The sequence below is a fragment of the Ursus americanus genome, chromosome 2, assembly GCF_024610735.1.
Source record: "Ursus americanus isolate L20-20 chromosome 2, mUrsAme1.1.p, whole genome shotgun sequence".
NCBI classification, from domain to species: Eukaryota; Metazoa; Chordata; class Mammalia; order Carnivora; family Ursidae; genus Ursus; species Ursus americanus.
The window spans coordinates 4,138,535-4,157,620 of NC_142128.1; the positions used below are offsets into that span (position 1 = coordinate 4,138,535).

The 19,086-nt window shown below is 56.1% G+C and overlaps 2 long non-coding RNA genes across 2 annotated transcripts; one reads left to right on the plus strand and one right to left on the minus strand.

The window, feature by feature from the left end:
- The first annotated feature begins 597 nt into the window (after window positions 1-597).
- Window positions 598-6,157, plus strand: LOC123802571 (uncharacterized). Its single transcript, XR_006782578.2, has 3 exons — window positions 598-683; window positions 3,702-3,724; window positions 5,020-6,157. It is a non-coding gene; the product is annotated as an uncharacterized LOC123802571 (long non-coding RNA).
- A 12-nt stretch (window positions 6,158-6,169) lies between these two features.
- On the minus strand, window positions 6,170-13,624 carry LOC123802570 (uncharacterized). The gene is made up of 3 exons (XR_006782577.2): window positions 13,494-13,624; window positions 9,323-9,462; window positions 6,170-8,466 (listed from the first exon to the last, which is right to left on the minus strand). It is a non-coding gene; the product is annotated as an uncharacterized LOC123802570 (long non-coding RNA).
- Window positions 13,625-19,086: the final 5,462 nt, after the last annotated feature.

Genomic DNA, 19,086 nt, shown 5'->3' on the forward strand with positions numbered 1-19,086 from the left:
TCGGGCTCCCTGCTCAGTGGAGAGTCTGTTTCTCTCTCTCCCTCCCCCTCTCTTTGGTCCTGTGCATACGCGCCCTCTCTCTCTCAAATAGATGAATAAACTCTTTAAAATAAAATAAAATACAATTGACCTACTCTAAAAAAAAATTTTTTTTTAATAAAATAAAATAGGGGTAAAAATGTCATGGACCCAGAGTGTGTGTTGAGGGGTCAGAAAAGTGCCACGTGGGGCCTGGCTGGCTGGGTCGGTAGCGAATGGGACTCTTGATCTCGGGGTTGTGAGTTCAAGCCCCACACTGGGTGCAGAGATGACTTAGAACTTAAAACAACAACAACAACAAAAACCTTCGAAAGAAAAGTGCCCAATGGAGGTGCTGGGCTGGAAAACGTTCCCTATGTTCCCAGGGAGGAACTGGGGGCCAGTGGCCTCTCCATGGGAGCTCCCCGAGGTCTGCTTTGGGGAGGGAGCCATGATCAGCTGACGGATCGAGCTTCCTGGCCTAGCCTCTTGCCTACTCCCAGGGGCCGCCTGAGCCGAGGGCAGAGAGCAAAGGGCAAAGGCTGGAGCCTGGCCTCTCCCTGTCCTCCTGGGGCCACTTGGAGACATTATCGAGGCCTAATCAGGATAGCCGCCTTTCCCTGAGGGTGCACTGGGTGTGGTGCCAGCCTTCCAGCTTAGTGTCTGTAAGTGGCCCCCTCACCTGTCCCCACCCTCGGACCCCTGGGCCTCGGGGTAGGGGGCCGGGGGAAGCTCTCTGTTCTAGTCTGAAAACGCAAGCCTAGGGGACTTTAGCAGCACCCATACTTGGGAAGGGCCGAGCCAGGACCCATGGCCAGGTGTGGCAGGCCCCCAGAGCCGGAGGCGACTGTGCAGGTGACGGAGCCGTGCAGAGGAGCTGGACCAGCGTCCTCTGGCCCCGCGGCTGCCCTGCCATCCATCTGACACTCAGCTCCTTAGGCCGAGGCAATGCTCTTGGAGGCCTGGGAATTTCTGGGGGACTCAGGAGAACCAGTCTGTCACAGGCCACTCATGGGGACCCCTGTGGCTATACCTGGGCCAGCGTTCCTAAGGTGGGGGTTCACATGGCCTGGGGCTGAAAAGCAGAACCCTCGCAGCACTCAGGTGCGCTGGGCCATGCCCTGCCGTCCCTGGGCCTCAGTGTGCTCACCCCATCGTGGAGCCCGGTGGCCTCAGACCAGCATCCAGGGCCCAGGGGCTCTGGCCCACCCGGATGGGTGGGATACTGAGTCAACGCAGCGCCACATGGCCAGGGTTGGAGGAGGTGACAGTTGAGGGTGCAGGAGGGTTTTCTCTGCTCAGAATCTGGGTCCAGACAGTGGGCTGCAAGACAGAGACCCAGACACTCACAGGTGGGGAGGGGATAAGGTCTAGGTCTAAGCAAATCAGAGGGTGGAGGGCCCCGCTGGACACCCCAGGTAGGTAACTGCCTGCAGTCCGGAGGTGAGAGTGGTCAGACCCATTCTGCAGACAAGCCTTCCAGCCTGGGGTGGTGAAGCCCAAGGCCAGGGCCCCCGCTCAGCCTCGGGGGTCCAGGCGCCGCCTCTGCCCAGGGCTCGGGCGCTGAGGGCTGGGGTGGGGTGCTATTATCTGACGCTGCCAGGCCCGCGCGGCTCAGGCTCACGTGGCCGCGGCTCCGCGCCTCCCTCGTCCCGGGACCGAGTCTCCCGCGGGCAGATAAGCCCGGCGCTCCCAGAGCGTGTCCAGCACGGGCCGGGCCGGGCCGGAGCTCCCCGCGGGCCCCCTCCCCGCCCTCCCAGCTCCTCGGCCGGCCCGGCCCACTTGGCCCAACTTCCTCTCCATAAAAGGCGAGGTTTGGGAGCGCCCGGGGAGGGGGCGTTGGGCTCACACGCCCGGCTGCCGAGCTCTGCCTGGGCCGCCCCCCACGTCCTCCTGCCCCCAGGGAGACGGCGGGGGCCCGGGGGGCTCCCGGGCGGGAGGGTTCTCTAATCCCCGCCTCGCCCCTGCCCCTGGCGTCCCCCAGACCACCAGCCCGACCGCGCTCCCCTCCTCCGGACCCGCCCGAGCGCCGTGCACTTTGTCCCCACTTCGCGTTTGAACAGCCTGAGGCCCACAGCCAGGCGGGTCCGGGGAGCGCGGGGTTGGGCATCTGGACGACCAACGAGGGTCACAGCATAACTCAGCTCCGTGGAGATGCGTCCGAGTCATAGTGGGGACTGTAGAGTGCATTTTAATACCTCTAGAGATTGGGTACTCCCTCCCAGGCAAACTTGTCACTTGGCTAGCTTGTGACCTTGGGCGCCCGTTACTTTGGCGCCCAGCCTCAGTTTCCCCGTCTGTTAACCGGGGGTGAGGCTTTTCCTCTCCGGAGTTTGTGCAGATGTAAAGCACAGCCCCCAGCCGACCCAGCGCGGGGTTAGAGCCGGAACCAGCGGGGGTGGGGGGCGCAGCCGTTTCCCCGCCCGCACCCCAGGCGCCCCTCCGGGGGTGGGGGTGCGAAGCCCTTAGGACTGCGTTGAGGCTGAGAGGCAGTGGATGCCGAGACAAACAGTGGGTGCTCAATAAATGCAGCCCCCCCCCCCGTGAGTCATCCCCGTCCTGGCCCTGGGCCGGGGAGCAGGGCCATCGGGTGTCATCTGGTTCCACCCCGCCGTGCGGTGTGACCTCCGCAGGGCTCCGCCCCTCTCCGGGCCTCAGTTTCCCGCCGCACAAGTCCAGGGGAGGGCTGGGCCAGGCCAGCTGGGGGGCGCGGGCGGCCCCCGCGCGGCTCCCCCTCCCCGGCGCGGCCCGCGGTCCCTGCCGGCCCGGCCACGTCCGCTGCCCACGAGGCCGCCATAAAAGGCAAGCGGCCGCAGGTCGCGCAGCCAAACTTAGTCATCCGGCCCGCGGGCCGCCGGGCTGCGCGCAGCAGCTTCCTCCCCGAACTTCCCGTTTTCCGAGGGGCCCGGGAGGGGGCGGAGGTGCGGCCGGGCCTTTCGAAACGCCTCGGCTCCCAGTGGCCGGGGGCTTGGCCAGGGGGCGCCCCCGCTGGCGCTTTCCTCCCGGAGCTGCGGGTCCGCGCGGCGCCCAGGAGAGGCCTGCGAAGGAGGCCCAGGCTGCTGCCCAGATAAATCTCAGCCAGCAGCCAGGAGCCATCCGTGCCGGGTCGGAGAGTCCGGCCGAAACCACCCAGATAGCGTCCCTGGAGCAGGGATCGGTCAGGGGTATGGGACGGAATGCAGTGCAAAGCAGGGAAGAGCTCGCTCTGCTGCAGTGGCCGGCGGGTGCATGAACCCCAGGGGCCCCCCTCATGCTGTCTGCTTCCGGCTCCATTTACAGGCAAAGCTAACTCGTGGTGAGGGCAGTCAGGACAGCGGCTGTCCAGAGGGGGTGGGGGGCAGGTCCTGAGTGGCAGGGAGGCAGGGGCTGGAGCCTTCCCAGAATGGACCCACTCCCTGTGCTAAGTCGGGTGGTGGCCCTATGGCTGCACAGTCAAGGTTGGTGACCTCGACTTGTAGGGAAATTATACCCCGATACAGAACTGTAAAAAAAAAAAAAAAAAAAAAAAATGCACACACAGGACACTCCCATACATTGTTTAGGGATGTCCACAAAGGTACAGAGGTCATAGGAACATGGGAGGGAGTCGCTGTTACAGCTTTGGGGTACAGGTGGGAGGGGGTGCAAGGAGACACATGGAAGGGTGGGTGCCCACTGATTCTGATCTCCTATATTTCTTTCAGAAAACAAAGCTGAAGGAAACACGGTAAGATGATGACTAGGTCTGGGGGTACATTATCTTCCTCTCTGTCCTTTTCTGTGTATTTGAAATATTGCCCACTTTTCACAATGAAAGGGGCAAAAAGCACAAGGGCTGGGAATTGAACATGGTGGTCAACCTCTTTGACCCTCGGTTTCTTCTTCTGTTCAATGGGGCAATCAATAATCCTTTTGGGGAAAGTTTACTGAGAATTATATGCAGTGATATATGCAAAATGCTGGGTATGAGCCCTAGGTATGCTGTAGATGCTCAATACAGGGGTCTGTATGGGGCTCCCCTTTTCCTAAGCCCCACCCTGGGAGAAGGGATGACTTGCTAGGGTGGGGGGCCAGGGTGGGAAGGTCTTCAGCCCACAGCTCCATGAGGCCAATGGCCTAGCCTTGCCTGGCTGGGAAGGCTTGTGTTTCTGACAAATGGGGCCAGCCAACCCCATGCCCTGCCTGTCCTGTCCTGACTGTCCTGTCCCTGGGGCCAGGGTCACTCCAGGTGAGCGTACCGTCAGGACACAGGCCAGCAGGTCACCTGGCCTCGGATTCCAGGTGGCTGGATCCTCAGGAAGCCTCTGCAGGTGGTGAGGACACACAGGGATCGTGGGTGCCAGCCGGTCGGTCAACACTGTTGGGGACACAGAGCCCAGAGAGCCCCAGAGGGCTGTGGGCAACCCAGGCCAGCGGGAAGGAAGGGAGGAGGGTGCAGGGAGGAAGGGAGGAGGGGTTAAGAAAGGGCATCCAGGAAAGGAGAGGGAAGAGAGAAGAGAAAGCAAAAGGATGGTAGCCTGCTTTTCCTCCCACTATTTTGGAACCCCCATACATGGGCACTGCGTCTGGGCTCTCTGGTGAAAGCCTCCCATGACCCTCTTGGGGGATGGAGACCTCCAAAGGCAGCAAGTTTACATGACTAGGCCAAGGTGCCCCAGGCTGAGAAGGGCAGGGTCTGGGGGAGCGTGAACAAGAGAGACTGACAGAGATATTCTGTGGCCAGGGGGCAAGGGAGCCCGTGGTAGGGGATGTGAAACAGCTCAAGTGAAGGGGAGGCCTAGAGAGTGAGGAAGAAGGGGTGGGGGGCTGGCAGCAGGCTCTGGGCAGGACGGAGGCAGGACTGGCTGGAAGACACACCTCTCGGGTGCCCTCTAGCGGGGACATTCTCCTTCCTGGCTAGGCGGCCCTGTGTGTCCGCATTCCTAGCATTAGGGAGTGACTGGATTCTCCCTGTGCAACCCAGCCCACTAGGGGTCCCCCCCTCCATAGCACCTCATTTTCAACCCTCCCTCACCTCCTCAGGCTCTGCCTCACTTCAGGCCTTGCTGGACAAGAGGAGGCCGTGGGAAAACATCAAGCAAGAGGAACGCCCTTAGCCGCCCCAGGACCCAGCCATCAGCCACCCACCAAGAGGTCTGGCTGCAGTCTCCCAGCGACGCTATGGGGGGAGACATTTCTCTCCTCCTTTTTTAGATGAGAAATCTGAGGCCTAGAGGGTACACAGGCACCCCCTCTCTCCTGCACATGATCGCACTGTGGGGCTGGTCACCCTGAGTCTGGACATCTGGGTGAATGCACTGGAAGCTGGCAGAAGCAGCCCCTCCTCCAGTATCTGAGGAATCTAACCTTCCCTGCTGAAGACCCCGTAACACCCTCGTCTGAAGGGACCCTTTGCAGGCTCCCCCACCACCACCCTGGAATGAGGGTCAGATTTCAGCCTGCCCCAGGCGCTCAGAAGTCAAGGTTGACTCTGGAGAAAATAGCTTATACTCCAAATGTTGCTAATTTCCTTTTTTTTTTTTTTTTTTAAGATTTATTTATTTGTCAGAAAGAGAGAGAGTGAGTGAGCACAAGTAGGGGAGCAGCAGAGGGAGAAACAGGCTCTCCGCTGAGCAGGGAGTCTGACGCGGGGCTTGATCCCAGGACCCCCAGAGCATGACCTGAGCCAAAGGCAGACATTTAACTGACTGAGTCACCCAGCAGGCGTCCCCAAACGTTGCTAGTTTCCATCAGTAGGAAGGTAGGGGCTCTGGGTGGAGAAGGGCTCCGAGGTGTGAGGCCCAACAGGGTGGACTGGGACACTGCATCGGGGCCAGAGTGTCAGGGGTCAGCTGGTGCGGCTGGAAGGGCCTCCAACAGTCTGCCAGGTCTGTAGACTGAAGTTTCAACCAACCCATTCATGGCCTACATTCAGTGAGGCAGATAGGCCAGAACTTTCCCCAGGGTTACGTGGGAGGAAGAGGCCAATGGGAGTGACTCGCCACGTGTGACATGCACGCCTTTGAGAAATACACTGGTGGGGCAGCAGCCTCATCCCTGCGCGGCTACCCTCTGGGTGCTGGCGGGGGGGTGTGGTATTCCACTGGGGTGGGCTCCTGATCTCAGGGGGCTGGTGGAACTCCAAATGGCAGAGCCTGAGCGGAAACTCTTTTTTTTTTTTTTTAAAGAATTTATTTATTCGACAGAGATAGAGACAGCCAGCGAGAGAGGGAACACAAGCAGGGGGAGTGGGAGAGGAAGAAGCAGGCTCACAGCGAAGGAGCCTGATGTGGGGCTCGATCCCATAACGCCAGGATCACGCCCTAAGCCGAAGGCAGACGCTTAACCGCTGTGCCACCCAGGCGCCCCCTGAGCGGAAACTCTTAAGCATTAGAGGCCAGGTGGGCGAATGACACAGAGATGAAGCTATTCCCACAAAGTTCGGATCTGCAGGAGTTTCTGATGGAGCTAACTGATCATGGTGTCCTTAGGAATGAAGTAGTGGGGCTCCATTACGGCGCTGCTTGGCCGATGTCATGGGAACACGCGAGGTCTGGTGGACAGAAACCTGACCGGAGGCCCCACAGTCTAGAGTTTCTAGGTTTGAGATATGTTATTTAATGCATGAATAAAGAAATGCATATATGGTGACAGGGCCACACGTTTGTACTTTCAACTTGCTGACAGCTGTAATCACAAAGTTTCCTTTGTAATTCTATGCATTTTCTTGTACGAATCTAAAAGCATCATTCCGGGGGCACCTGGGGGGTACAGTCAGTTAAGCATCTGACTCTCGGGGTTTTGTTTTGTTTTGTTAAAGATTTTATTTATTTGACAGAGAGAGCGACAGTGAGAGAGGGAACACAAGCAGGGGGAGTGAGAGAGGGAGAAGCAGGCTTCCCGCTGAGCAGGGAGCCCCTTGCGGGACTCCATCCCAGGACCCTGGGATCAGGACCTGAGCCCAAGGCAGATGCTTAACAACTGAGCCACCCAGGCGCCCCTGACTCTTGGTTTTGGCTCAGGTCCTGATCTCGGGGTTCTGAGATCCAGCCCAGAGTCGAGTCAGGCTCCGTGCTTGCTGGGGAATCTGCTTGAGACTCTCGCTCCCTCTGCCTCTCCCACTGTGCTCTCACTCTCTCTGAAATAAATAAATAAATAAATAAATAAATAAATAAATAAATAAATAAATTTTTAAAAAGTGCCTCATTCTGACCAAGTGTCTGTCTATGATGAATGGATAAACAACAGGTACACGCAATGAGACAGAATTCCACTTTTAAAGGGAAGGGGATTGTGACACGTGCTAGGACACGGATGGACCTTGAGGACATGGTGCTGAGTGAATAAGCCAGCTGCAAAAGGACAAGTATCGTATGATTGCACTTGCACGGCATACCTAAAGTCAAACTTGGAAACAGAAAGTACAAGGGTGATTACCAGGGGGTTTAGGGGAAAGGAGAATTTAAAGGGTATAGAGTTTCAGATTTGCAAAGAGAGAAAGTTCTGGAGTGCTGTTTCACAACAGAGTGGATACTTATGACTCAACTCCACAGTCGAAATTGTTTAAGATGGGAAATGTTATGTTATGCTATTTTACCACAATTTTAAAAAGGCAGGATACAATAAAAACACAACTTAAAGGCTTCAACTTTTTTTTTTAAAGCGCGATTCTGAGAAGGGCTCCCTATGTCACCCTCAGATGCTAAAGGCAACTGCAAAGTCCCCAGCATCCGAAAGGTTAAGAAAAGGCGACTGCAAAGTCCTCAGCATCCGAAAGGTTAAGAGTCCCGGCGGCTGCTATTGGCCGAACCCAGCAGGAATTCCGGGGGCGACCAGGGATTCTGGGAATCGTAGTTTGCAGCCCCCAGCCGGAGCCTCGCTGTGAAGGATGGGCTTGGAGCCGGGAGACAATGGCTGCAAGACCGGCATCCGGGCCGGTGGGGAATTCGCGTGAAGCAAGCTCAGTGCGCTGGGGCCTACGCTTTGCACAGGCAGCCTTGCACCGTCACACGGTCACGCACACCGGGCGCACACACCTGTCCACTTGCACCATACGGCACGTGGCGCTCCCAGTTAGTAGTTTGCATCTTTTCCAATCTAACTGCCCATCCGAGCATCTGCGGGTCAGGCTGGCAGCTCCCCCCCTTGCTCCTCTCTGAAACATCCCCCCTGGAGCAGACGCCTTGGCAGTGACGGTGGGAAGGATGTGCAGGCTACAGGTGCCCAGGGGGGAGCGTGCCAGTCGGAGGGCACAAGCTAGTGCAAAGGCCCTGAGGCAGGAGCCTGCGTGGTCACTAGGATGGATGGGGGAGAGTGGCAGGGGACGAGGTGGGGTTGGCCTCGTTGGCCACGACGAGGCCTTTAGACAAGGTACGGGCCGGGTCTTCCAGGTGAGCGCTGAACCACTGCCTCGGGAATCGAACGATCCTTATTGTTCCCTCTGGGTCTGCCGCTGACGCCTCGGAAGTGACTCAGCGGAATTCCCGGGAGCTGGGGGCGGGTGAGAGGGATGCTCCAAAAGGGGCTGGGGAGGGGCGTTGCCCGCGCAGAGGCCCCACCCCCAAGCTCTCGCAGGCCTTGGAGCACACCCCTCCGGAGTTCTCCACCCACCGGCTCCAGGCTACCTCCGGCCCCATCCCGGGCGGGGTTGGTGGTGGGATGTAGCCTGAGGATTTAGGGAAGAAGTAGGGAGCTGGAAACCTGACGTGGGGAGGGGGCAGGGGGACGGGCGGTTCTCCCACCTTCCTGGCACCTCCACCCCCGAGCCTGGCCTTCGCTGTCGGTGGGGCCGACTGGAAGGAACTGGTGTGGGGTGGGGACTGACTGTTTCTAGTTCCGGGACCCAGGCCTTTGGAAAGGGGCTGGGTGGACAGACTTGGCCCTGTCTGAACTCCCTGCTGACTCAGCTGGGTCAGGCTCTCTCAGGGACTAACTCCCTTCCTCTAAATAAAGGGAATTGTTCAATAAACAGGCCTTCAAAGATGATCATAAATTCCCTGGTGGGACACTGGGCATGTGTGTGTGTGTGTGTGTGTGTGTGTGCGCGCGCGCGCAATGCCCCCATACACACCCAGGCTGGAACAGGCTTGAGTGGACCAAGCTGCGCGCTGCCCACTTAATTCACCTAATTCACCGCAAGACCACACTCTGGCTCTTGCACCAGGGGCAGCTGGACTGAGAATGCGAATTAATAACTGTCTGCATGGCCCAGCTCCAACGTGCATCCTTAGGGAAGCTGTCCACGACTACCAAGACAAAAGATACAGCCTGCTTCCTCCTAGGCTGGGGAGAGGAGGGGACCCCACCCAAGACTCCGCAGCCCTCAGGGACCCTGCGCCACGTCTACCTCCAGATGGCGCTGCGGGGCTCCTGACGGCCGCCAGGTGGCGCTGGAGACGCGCCTGCTTCGCCAAGCTGGGTGGGGCCGGACCCGTCCTGGAATGGGGGTCCCTCCGGAAGCCTTTGCCTCAAACCTATTCAGAAGCCCTTTACACAAAAAAAGAAAAAAACAAAAAACACTGCGTTCAAAAAATGCATAATAAGAGTCAATACAGGTTTAATAACCGCCAGTCATTATATGTGGTCAAATTACAACTGAACTAGCCTTATTTGTCCTAGCCTGAGGCCCAGGAACCCCAGCATCCCTCCAAGTTGGGGGTCCAGAGCAGGGGCCTGAGGACCATGTCCTGGCTGAGTTAGAGGAGAGAGAACTGGATGGGGTGCTTCTCAGAGCAGGGAGGGTGAAGCCAGGCTTTAAAAGTGGGTAGAGGGGCACCTGGGTGGCTCAGTTGGTTAAGCGTCTGCCTTCTGCTGGGATCATTATCCTGGGTTCCTGGGATCCAGCCCCGCATGGGGCTTCCTGTTCAGCGGGAGTCTGCTTCTCCTTCTCCCTCTGCCCCTTACCCCTCATGCTCTCTCTCTTGCTTGCTCTCACTCTGTCTCAAATAAATAAAAATCTTAAAAAAATATTTATATAGGCTGGGAGGTAGAACTGGAACCAACAAGTGGAGTCAGTCACTCAGGCGGGTAAGAGGGGGGGTGCCTGGCAAGTGTGTGGGGCTGTGACGCCCTGGCATTGCCCAGCTTGGGACTGGCCATGCTTTGTCCCAGAGTTTCAGGGACCTGACCTCCATCAGGGTTTTAGGGACATTGAAAGAGGTGCTCCCTCAAGGGTGGTGTCCTGGCTCCACGGCCATCACACCCTGGACACCCTGGCACTGACAGATATGGGGGGGCCACCATGAGGTGTGCTGGGCCCTGGAGATACAATGGGCCTGCCTGTTTTCTCCCCCACATAACACCATCCATAGCTCCCCAGGATCCCTGAGATGAAATTGGGGGCCTCAGCGTGAACCTGCCTGTTAATGGCAGCTAGACATGCCCTGGCAGATGGAGGTCAGGCAGCTCTGTCTGTGGGGAGTGACCTCCAAGTTCCATGGGTCAGAGTGGCCTGGGCGGTGACTCTGACCCGGGAGCAGTGGTGGGGGAATGAATATCCAGGGAGACCCAGGTCTTGACCTCCTTCTAGCCCAGACCTGATCAAGGTGGGGGAGGACGGGCCCTGAGCTGGGAGATAGGTGTCAAAGTATGATTTCCAAAACCTAAAGTCTGAACCTGGCTGGTTCAGTCGGTAGAGCATGGAACCCTTGATCTTGGGGTTGTGAGTTTGAGCCCCATGTCGGTGGTGGAGATTACATTAAAAAAATACAATCTTAAAAAAAAAAATTTAAAATCATGACTCTCATACAGTTAGACAGGAAGCATTTGTCAGAGATGTAATTCAGGGGCGCCTGGGTGGCTCAGATGGTTAAGCGTCTGCCTTCAGCTCAGGTCATGATCCCAGGGTCCTAGGATTGAGCCCCATGTTGGGCTTCCAGCTCAGCAGGGAGACTGCTTCTCCCCCTCCCTCTGCCTCTCCCCCTGGTTGTGCTCTCTTGCTCTCTCTCTGAAATGAATAAATAAAATCTTGAGAAAAAAAAAAAAGACGTAATTCAACTCATTAATTAATGAGGGAGCACCAAGATGGTAACTTGATGCAAAGAGCATTTGAGGAACTGTATTTTTCCCTCTCTCCCACCTTCCTGAGAAACTGGCATTTATACAATTAATTTAAAAATGCTGGGATAAGGGGCGCCTGGCTGGCTCAGTCGGTTAAGCATCTGCCTTCAGCTCAGGTCATGATCCCAGGGTCCTGGAATCGAGCCTACATTGGGCTCCCTGCTCAGCGGGGAGTCTGCTTCTCCCTCTCCCTCTGCCCCTCCCCCTGCTCGTTCTCTCCCTCAAACGAATAAATAAAATTTTTATTTAAAAAAATGCTGGGATAAGATTCCTAAATTCAATAAAAAATAAAACCTGACTAATGTCCTTTGGGGCAATCAAGAGTAACCTCTGAACGACAAATAGCATGTAATTTCACTTACATGTGGAATTTAGAAAACAAACACATGAACAAACAAGAAAACAAATGGGGTCTTAAATACAGAGAACAAACTGGTGATTACCAGAGGGGAGGTGGGGGGGATGGGTGAGATAGGTGAAGGGGATTAAGAGATAGAAACTTTCAGTTATAAAATAAATAAGTCACAGAGATGAAAAGTACAGCATAGGAGGGGCACCTGGGTGGCTCAGGTCATGATGGTCTCAGGGTCCTGGAATCGAGCCCCACATCAGGCTCCCTGCTCAGCAGAGTGTCTGCTTCTCCCTCTTCCTCAACCCCCGGCTTGTGCTCTCTCTCTCAAATAAATAAAATCTTAAAACAAAACAAAGCACCCCCCCCCAAACCCCAATAGCAACTTTTGGTGTTATCTTTTCTATCAGACACAGACCCACAGGTTAACCTGTAACTTCATCGAGTCTGAGCCCTTAAAAGAAAGTAAATCACAAGGCCAACAGAAGTTTCCCAGAGTTAAATCATCTGTAGGTGCACTCGTTACACAAGGCAGTCCTGCTCTGGGCCTTATTTCCAGGTTTTGGATGACTTTTCCTGACACAGGAGATGTGAGTGCTCGGCCAGGCTGTGACACATGGCAAAGGGGGGAATACTTCTCACCCTTTCTGGCCTCAGCCTCCTTAGCCAAGGGGCTTGGACCACATCTTCAGCTCTGACAGCCTCCACCCTCCAAGACTGATTTTACCTCCAAGATGGACCCAAGATCCCCGCTTCATTTCATCTCCACCCCTACTGTTGCCCTGTTCTGGCCCAACTGTCTTAGGGACCTCAGGAAGGGAAGAATGAACACTGGGTTCGGAAGGACTTGGAACAGCCACAGTCCCCAGCTTTGCCCTCAGGTACTGTGTGATTCCAGGAGAACCCAGTTCCTCTCAGGGCCGCTATGTTTCCAGTTGGGCAAAGAGCAAGGCTTGGGGGGAGGGGGCGGGGACTGTGGCTCCTCGCCTGCTATTCTGCTGTTTGGCAGAGGCTCCCAGATTTGAGAATTTTGGAATCCTCTTTGCCCTTGATTCCACTGAATGCCATTCAATTCAAAAGGACTGCGCCAGTGGGGGAGATCTGATAAGCTCCTGGTGGTCAGGAGCTGGGAAACAAGGTCTGGTCTCTTAAGATAATGGGAGAGTCAGGCGCCCGGGTGGCTTAGCTGGTTGAGCTTCTCTGCCTTCTGCTTTCCCCTCTTCCTTCTGCAGCCCTCCTTGCTGTGTCTTTCTCTCTGTCAAATAAATAAATAAAATCTTAAAAAAAAAAAAAAAGATAATGGGCGAGTCGGAGACTTTTTGTGGATTCAGCAGGAAATAGTTTGGCAATTGATTGGTAATGTCTGCCATGAGTGCGAAAGTGAAAACAGACTGTGTGTGGTGTATTAAACCACTCTGGTCTAGCCAATACAGCATCTGATAGCCAGGATTCTGGTCCCAATTTTTTCACTGCCTTACTGAGTAAACTGAAGAAACTAGCTCCTCTGAGCCTCAGTTTCCCTAGCTATATAATGAGAGTTCGTACCTTCCCAGGATTGATGTGAGGATGGAATAAACATCGTCAATGAATATCTTCACATTGCAAGAAATGGAAAACACCACTGACTCTTGTCTAGAACAATGCATTTTGGCTTCTGTAACCGTCTAGAGATAATGACACTTCAGGTATGGTTATGATCAGGGTTCTGGCTCAATTTCTCTGTGACTCTCTTAGCACTGTCTTTTGCATACCCAGCTCTGTCTACCAGGTGGCCAAATGCCTGCTACAGGGCCAGGTGGCACATCCACGGGCCACACTGACCTGGGGGAGACAAAGGCGTTCTGAGCCCGCAGGCTAAGCAACAGCCCTGAGGTTGTTCCTGATTGGGCAATTTCGGTCACATGCCCATCCCTGGAGCACTGATTGTTGTCTGGCTGGAGGGGTGGGGTGGGGTGGGGGGAGCAGCGAGAAGGAACAGGGCTGGCCCCCAGCTCAGGAGTTGAGGGGAAGAGTGAAACGTGGAAAGAAAACCAGTCAAAAGGAGGCAAGGGCTGGATGCTGGGCAGGAGCCCCTCGGAGAGGAGAGCACGGTGGATGGGGAAAGGACTACCTGACAAGAAACTCCTCCAGGCAGTCTGACGACGTTGCCGTGGGGCCGGCCGGCCCGGGAGGCGGGGAAGAAGCGCCACGGCGGAGGTGTGGAGGGTGGAAGGGGCGACTTTGGGGAAGGTGCCTCCGCGTGGAGGTTTCAGAAACCACGCCCTGCAGGAAGCCAGTCAGGCTGCCTGCCCGGAGCCTCCACGTCCCCCAGCCTCCGGCGGCGCGCTCGGCGCTCTCAGCCAGCAGGAAGCAGAGGCGGGGGCGGCGGTCCCGGGGCGCGGGGAGTGAGGGAAGTACCGCGGAGCAGGGGTCGCCCCCTTCCCAGCCAAGCCCACAGTTTGGAGGCATCTGCGGCCGCGGGCGGGACCCTTGCTCATTCGCAGCCCCCCACAACCCCCACCCCGGGCTTCCAGGCCCCCAGGCACCCTGCGCGGCGCCCGCACCCTCTCCCCGCCCACAACCCCGCCATTGGCTTCCCAGAGCTGGGGCCTCTTCGGATTGGTCCATCTCCGCGAGGCCGCGCCCCCTCAGCAGCACAAAGCAGAGGCCCACCCCGCCTCCTTGCGCTCAGACCCGCGAAAGCTGGGGGCCGGCGTCCTAGCTGCCAGCTCCCCCGCCCCCGACGTAGGGGTTGTGAGCTCCAAATGCACGGACTTAGACCTTGGGGTCCCCGCCAGTGTCTCCCTAGACCCCGCTCCCGGGGCTCTATTAACTCCCTGGGAGCGACTCCCAGGTCCCCTCCCAACTCTTCCATTTCCCCTTCCTGCCTGTAGTGCTGGGGGTGGAAGGTGGGCGGACTCATTTGATTATTAGTGACTTGGTTATGAAGCTCTTACAGATGAGCGAACTGAGGCTCAGAGAGGGTAATCTGCCCCAAGTCACACAGCTGTCAAGGGTAGCCCATTACTAATCATGAGGAGTGGGTAAAAAGAGGAGAAGCCTGTGGGCGAGGTAATCATCCGTGCCCCACCCTCGGGAGGGGTCGTCAGGCTGAAAAGGATGTTTCCAGGCAAGCACCCAGTCTGTGGGTTGGGGGAGGGAAATTCAATAAGATAATTTGGCTGTGGTATTTAGAGAGCCTGGACAGATTTTGTTCCCACCTCCCCCTCCCAGGCAAGTTTGGAAAAAAAAAAAAAAAAAATCCAAGGCATGTATTGCTTTTAGCTGTGGGTCTCTTTAGTTGGCTCGCATCTGCTGGACCTTATTTATTTGTTTGTTTGTTTGTTTGACAGAGAACAAGTGGAGGGGGGTAGCTGCAGGCAGAGGGAGAAGCAGGCTCCCCACTGAGCAGAGGGCACAACTTGGGACATGATCCCAGGACCCTGGGATCAAAACCTGAGCCAAAGACAGACGCTTAACTGACTGAGCCACCCAGGGGCCCCTGGATCCCTTCTTCAACCCATCCTTTCCTTTCATGACCTTGGCATTTTAAAAGGTTACAGAGCAGTTCCAGGCCAGGAGTGGTTTGGGTTTATCTGACTTTCTTCATGCTTTCTTTCTGATTTTGCCTCTTTGGCAGGAACATCACAGAGGTGAAGCTGCGTTCTCAGTTTGCCCCTTCCTGATACTGCTCGCTCCGATGATTCGATTAAAGGAGTTTCTGCTAGGTTTTCTCCATGGAAGCTTCTCTTTTTTCCTTGGTGAATAATCAGTCTTTTGGGGATGTGAAATTCTGTAAGATACTACATTCCTTCTCAAACTTTCAATTTATTCATGTATTTATATCTCTCTAGAATCTCTGTCGTCGTTCCCCGCTCCCCACTCACCCTCTGTCCCTGGAAACCACCCACCAGCTTTATGTCTCTGTGGATTTACTTATTCTGGAGATGTTGCTCAAGTGGAACCCTACAGTATGTGGCCTTCAGTGCGTGACTTCTCTCACCGAGCATCCTGTTCCCAAGGTCCATCCACACCGGAACTCGGATCAGCTCTTCAGCCCTCTTGATGGCTGCATACTATTCCAGCCTGTGCATACACCCTGTTTTGTTTGTCCTTTCCCCCTGTGATCTACCCTTGCATTCTTTCCACTTCTTGGCTGCAGTGAATATGAGTGCTGCTATGACCACCTGTGTACGAGTTTTTGTTTGAACACCTGTTCTCAGTGCCTCCAGGCATACACCTAGGAGTGACATGCTGGGTCGCATGGTCATTCCACCGCCAGGCTGGTCTGCAATGTCTGCGCCATTTTACCTCCCCTCCCAGCAGCTAGGAGGGCTGCAATTTCCCCCACGTCCTCGGCAACACTTATTTCCCTTCTTATTTTGTTATTAGGGTCACTCTAGTGGGTGTGACGTGATGTCTCACTGTGGTTTTGATTTGCATTTCCGGACGGCTGATGAGCTGATGAGAGGGAGAATCTTTCCATGTGCCTGCTGACCCCTTGTACATCTTTGGGGAATCCCGTATCCCTCTGACAGGTCCTCACTGGTTTGCACACAAGATGTCCCAGCAGAGATCAGTTATTTCTCCCAGGGGCTCCGGTCCCTTTTGTGGAGAAGAGGGATGTAGGCACGAGGTGTGGCTGCTTCCAGGCCCTGGGGGATGAGCTAGGAAATGTGAGCGTGTTCACACACGCAGCACATTCACACACACATATATATCAACTCCTGTGTGTACTGATCAATATTGAAGTTCCTGAGTTTACACTGATGCATCTCGGGGTTCTTTGTGGTTTCCTCCCTTTCTGTATTGATAGCTCACCTTCTCTGCCAGCGAGAACCCCGCTGCCGTTATTCTAATGTTCCTGTTTATTTTCTCAGCCCCCCAGATGCACCCCATCTCCCGTGGCCACTGGTGCCCTGACCACCTTGCAGAGGTCTCCCTCCCCTGCTCTGCCACCCCACCTGCACTGCCTCCTCACTCCATGTGGGCTTGGAGACCCCTCACCTCCCCTGCCTGGAGATGCTCTCCTCCTCCACTGAGCCCCCACTCCTGCACACCCCCCATGGAAGCCCTCTCCACCTGCCCGGACCGCTGCTCAGAGCCACAGTGCCCCCGCCACATGGGGGTGCCCGCCTTGCTCTGCCCCAGCTAATGGCCCCAGCAAATAGCTTTAGGACTCAGTTGTTCCAGAAGGGAAAGAAAAGGAGAAGGGGGCAAAGAGGAAGGGGTCCCCTCTGTTTCTTGCTTTATCTTGAGAACTCATGAAAAGTATGCAATTTATAATCAATGCACTTCCTTTTGCTTTAAAAGATACCCTATCCCTGTATGGTGACTAACATAATGTAATAAAAAAAACATTAAAAATAAATAAATAAAAGCAATGTTGAGAAAAGAAAAAAAAAAAAAAAAGACACCCTATCCCTACCCCCCCTCAGCATACCTGCAGTAGAGTTGATGGGGGGAGGTGCAGTTCCAGGACCAGGGCTTGGGCTGCCGCTGGGGAGGGCTGGAAAGGGCAGGGTGGGGAGGGGGCGCCCTGGGGGAGGGCTGGGCTGGGCAGGCGGCCTCCTATCCTCTTAGCTTCCTCCCCAGACAATGGGCTGCCTTCTGCCACGGGAGATAAGGGCCAAGACAGCGGACAGAGGGAATCCTGGCCTCCTGTCTGCTGCCAGGGGGAGGGGAGAGGGCTGCTTCCCTGGGGCTGCCCCCCTGTACCCCCCAGCCTGCAGGGCTTCTGGTCTCCATCACCCTGGGCCTTTGAGAAAAGGAGGTGCTGAGGCCCTGCCTAGGCTCCAGGACTCAGCCACTCAAGGAGAATATTTTCTTTTAGTTTTAGTTAGTTGTTTTTTTTGTTTTTGTGTTTTGACTGAGGCTTCCAGTACCTGAAGTGCACAGACCTTTACAACTCCGTGTGTGCTGAGCCGTGTGTTGGGGCCAGGACTTTGGCCGGTGAAGCCCAGGATGGCCCCCGTGGTGGGGAGCACTTGGGCTGAGGGGAGGTGGCGGGGGGTGGGGGGGAGCCAAAATGTCTCAATAATTTTTATATTGGTTATATGTTGAAATGATCATATCTGAGGCACATTAATAGGTTAAATAACATATTATTAAAAATTGATTTCACTTGTTTAATTTTTCTTTTTTAATGTGGCTGCTTCAATTCAGGTTACATCTGTGGCTGGTATAGAAAGTTTCCAGCCCCCCGAGGCCCTCTGGAGTCCCGCCCTGTCAGCACCTCCCCAGAGGTCACCTGCTGCTGTCACCCCAGACTAGCTTTGACTGTTCTTGAACTGCAGGTAAATGGGGTCACAAGCAAGGGCTCTTTCCTGTCTGCAAGAGTCATCTGTGGCGTTCGTGTGATGGCACGCTCACTGGGAATTTACTAATCCAGACCCTGGATGGGACAAGGGGACCTAGTGGCCACCACAACACTGGGTCCTTGCCTTGGGGAGCTCACAAATGACGGAAAGGATGCCTGGGGTCCCAGGGGCTGCAGAGGGGAAGGAGGAATTGAGCTGGGCAAGGCCCCCATGCGGACTGTATGGGGTTGAACTGTAGCTGCCCCCCCCCCATCTGTATCCACCTGGAACCTCAGAATGTGATCTCACTTGGAGATAAGGTCTTCGCAGCTGTCACTAGTTAGGGATCTCTGGTGAGGTCCTGGATTGTGGACAGCCCTAAATTCTATGGATGGCAGCGTCTTTGTGAGGGAAAGAGGGGGGATTTGGGCAGAGCGGGACATGAGGATCGCGGCCACGTGGGGACAGGGGAGAGACGGAGCCACGCGGACACCAGCCCAGGCTGGCTGGTGGCCATCAGAGGCTGGAAGCGGCAGGAAGGGCCCTCCTCTAGAGCCTCCGGAGGGAGCGCAGCCCAATTTCTGGCTTCTGGCCTCCAGAACCGAGGGAAAATTCCTGCTGTTTTAAGCCACGCGGCTTGTGGTACTTTTGTTTTGGCAGCGCCAGGAAACTCATACATGGAGCGGGAGGGGAGCCCCTGCAGCCTCACCCACCCGGCAACAGAGGGGAAACCAAGGCACTGGGAGCAAGAGAGCGAGAGGTCCTCACGGAGCCCAGGTTTGGGGCTCAGCTCTGACTATCTGGGCCTCCCCAGGGAGGTCAGTGCAGCTCTCCGAACACCACTGTCTGTGAAGAACAGGGCTCCTGGGTGGTGTAGACGAGGTAAGAGTCTCCCCACCATCACCCAAACTGCTGTGCGGTCAGAGCCTGCAGCGCCCCGGGGCAGTGGCCTCTAAGACACTCTGTCAGGATTTGGCCTTGTGTCGCTTTTACCAACAAGCCCCGTGACTAGAGCAGAGACTGGGCCAGGGAAGCCGCTGCCCTCTGTCCCCCATGAGCCCCCCCCCAGGCTGGGGGAGCTAAGGGGAGGGAAGGCGACTCTGTGGGCCCTTCCCAGCCTCTGCACCCCCATCTTCCCGTCAGCTGCCTTCCTCCTCCATCGGAGCCTAGGGGGCGGGGGTGAGAGAGAGCTGGGAGGCCCTGGACAGCAGCGGGAGAGGAAGGGACAGAGGGGTCCCCGCTCTGTTCGGAGGCTGGGTCTGCAGGAGGGAAACTGTTCAAGGTAACCATTCGCTGTGACCTGAGCAGGCTTGAGGCCCCCGGGGGGCCTATGTGGCCCTGCTCACGCTCCCTACTAACAGCCCTTCTCATGGTGTCCGTTCTGTCCCCAAAACAGAAACTGCTTTCCAGGCACATCCTCTGTGT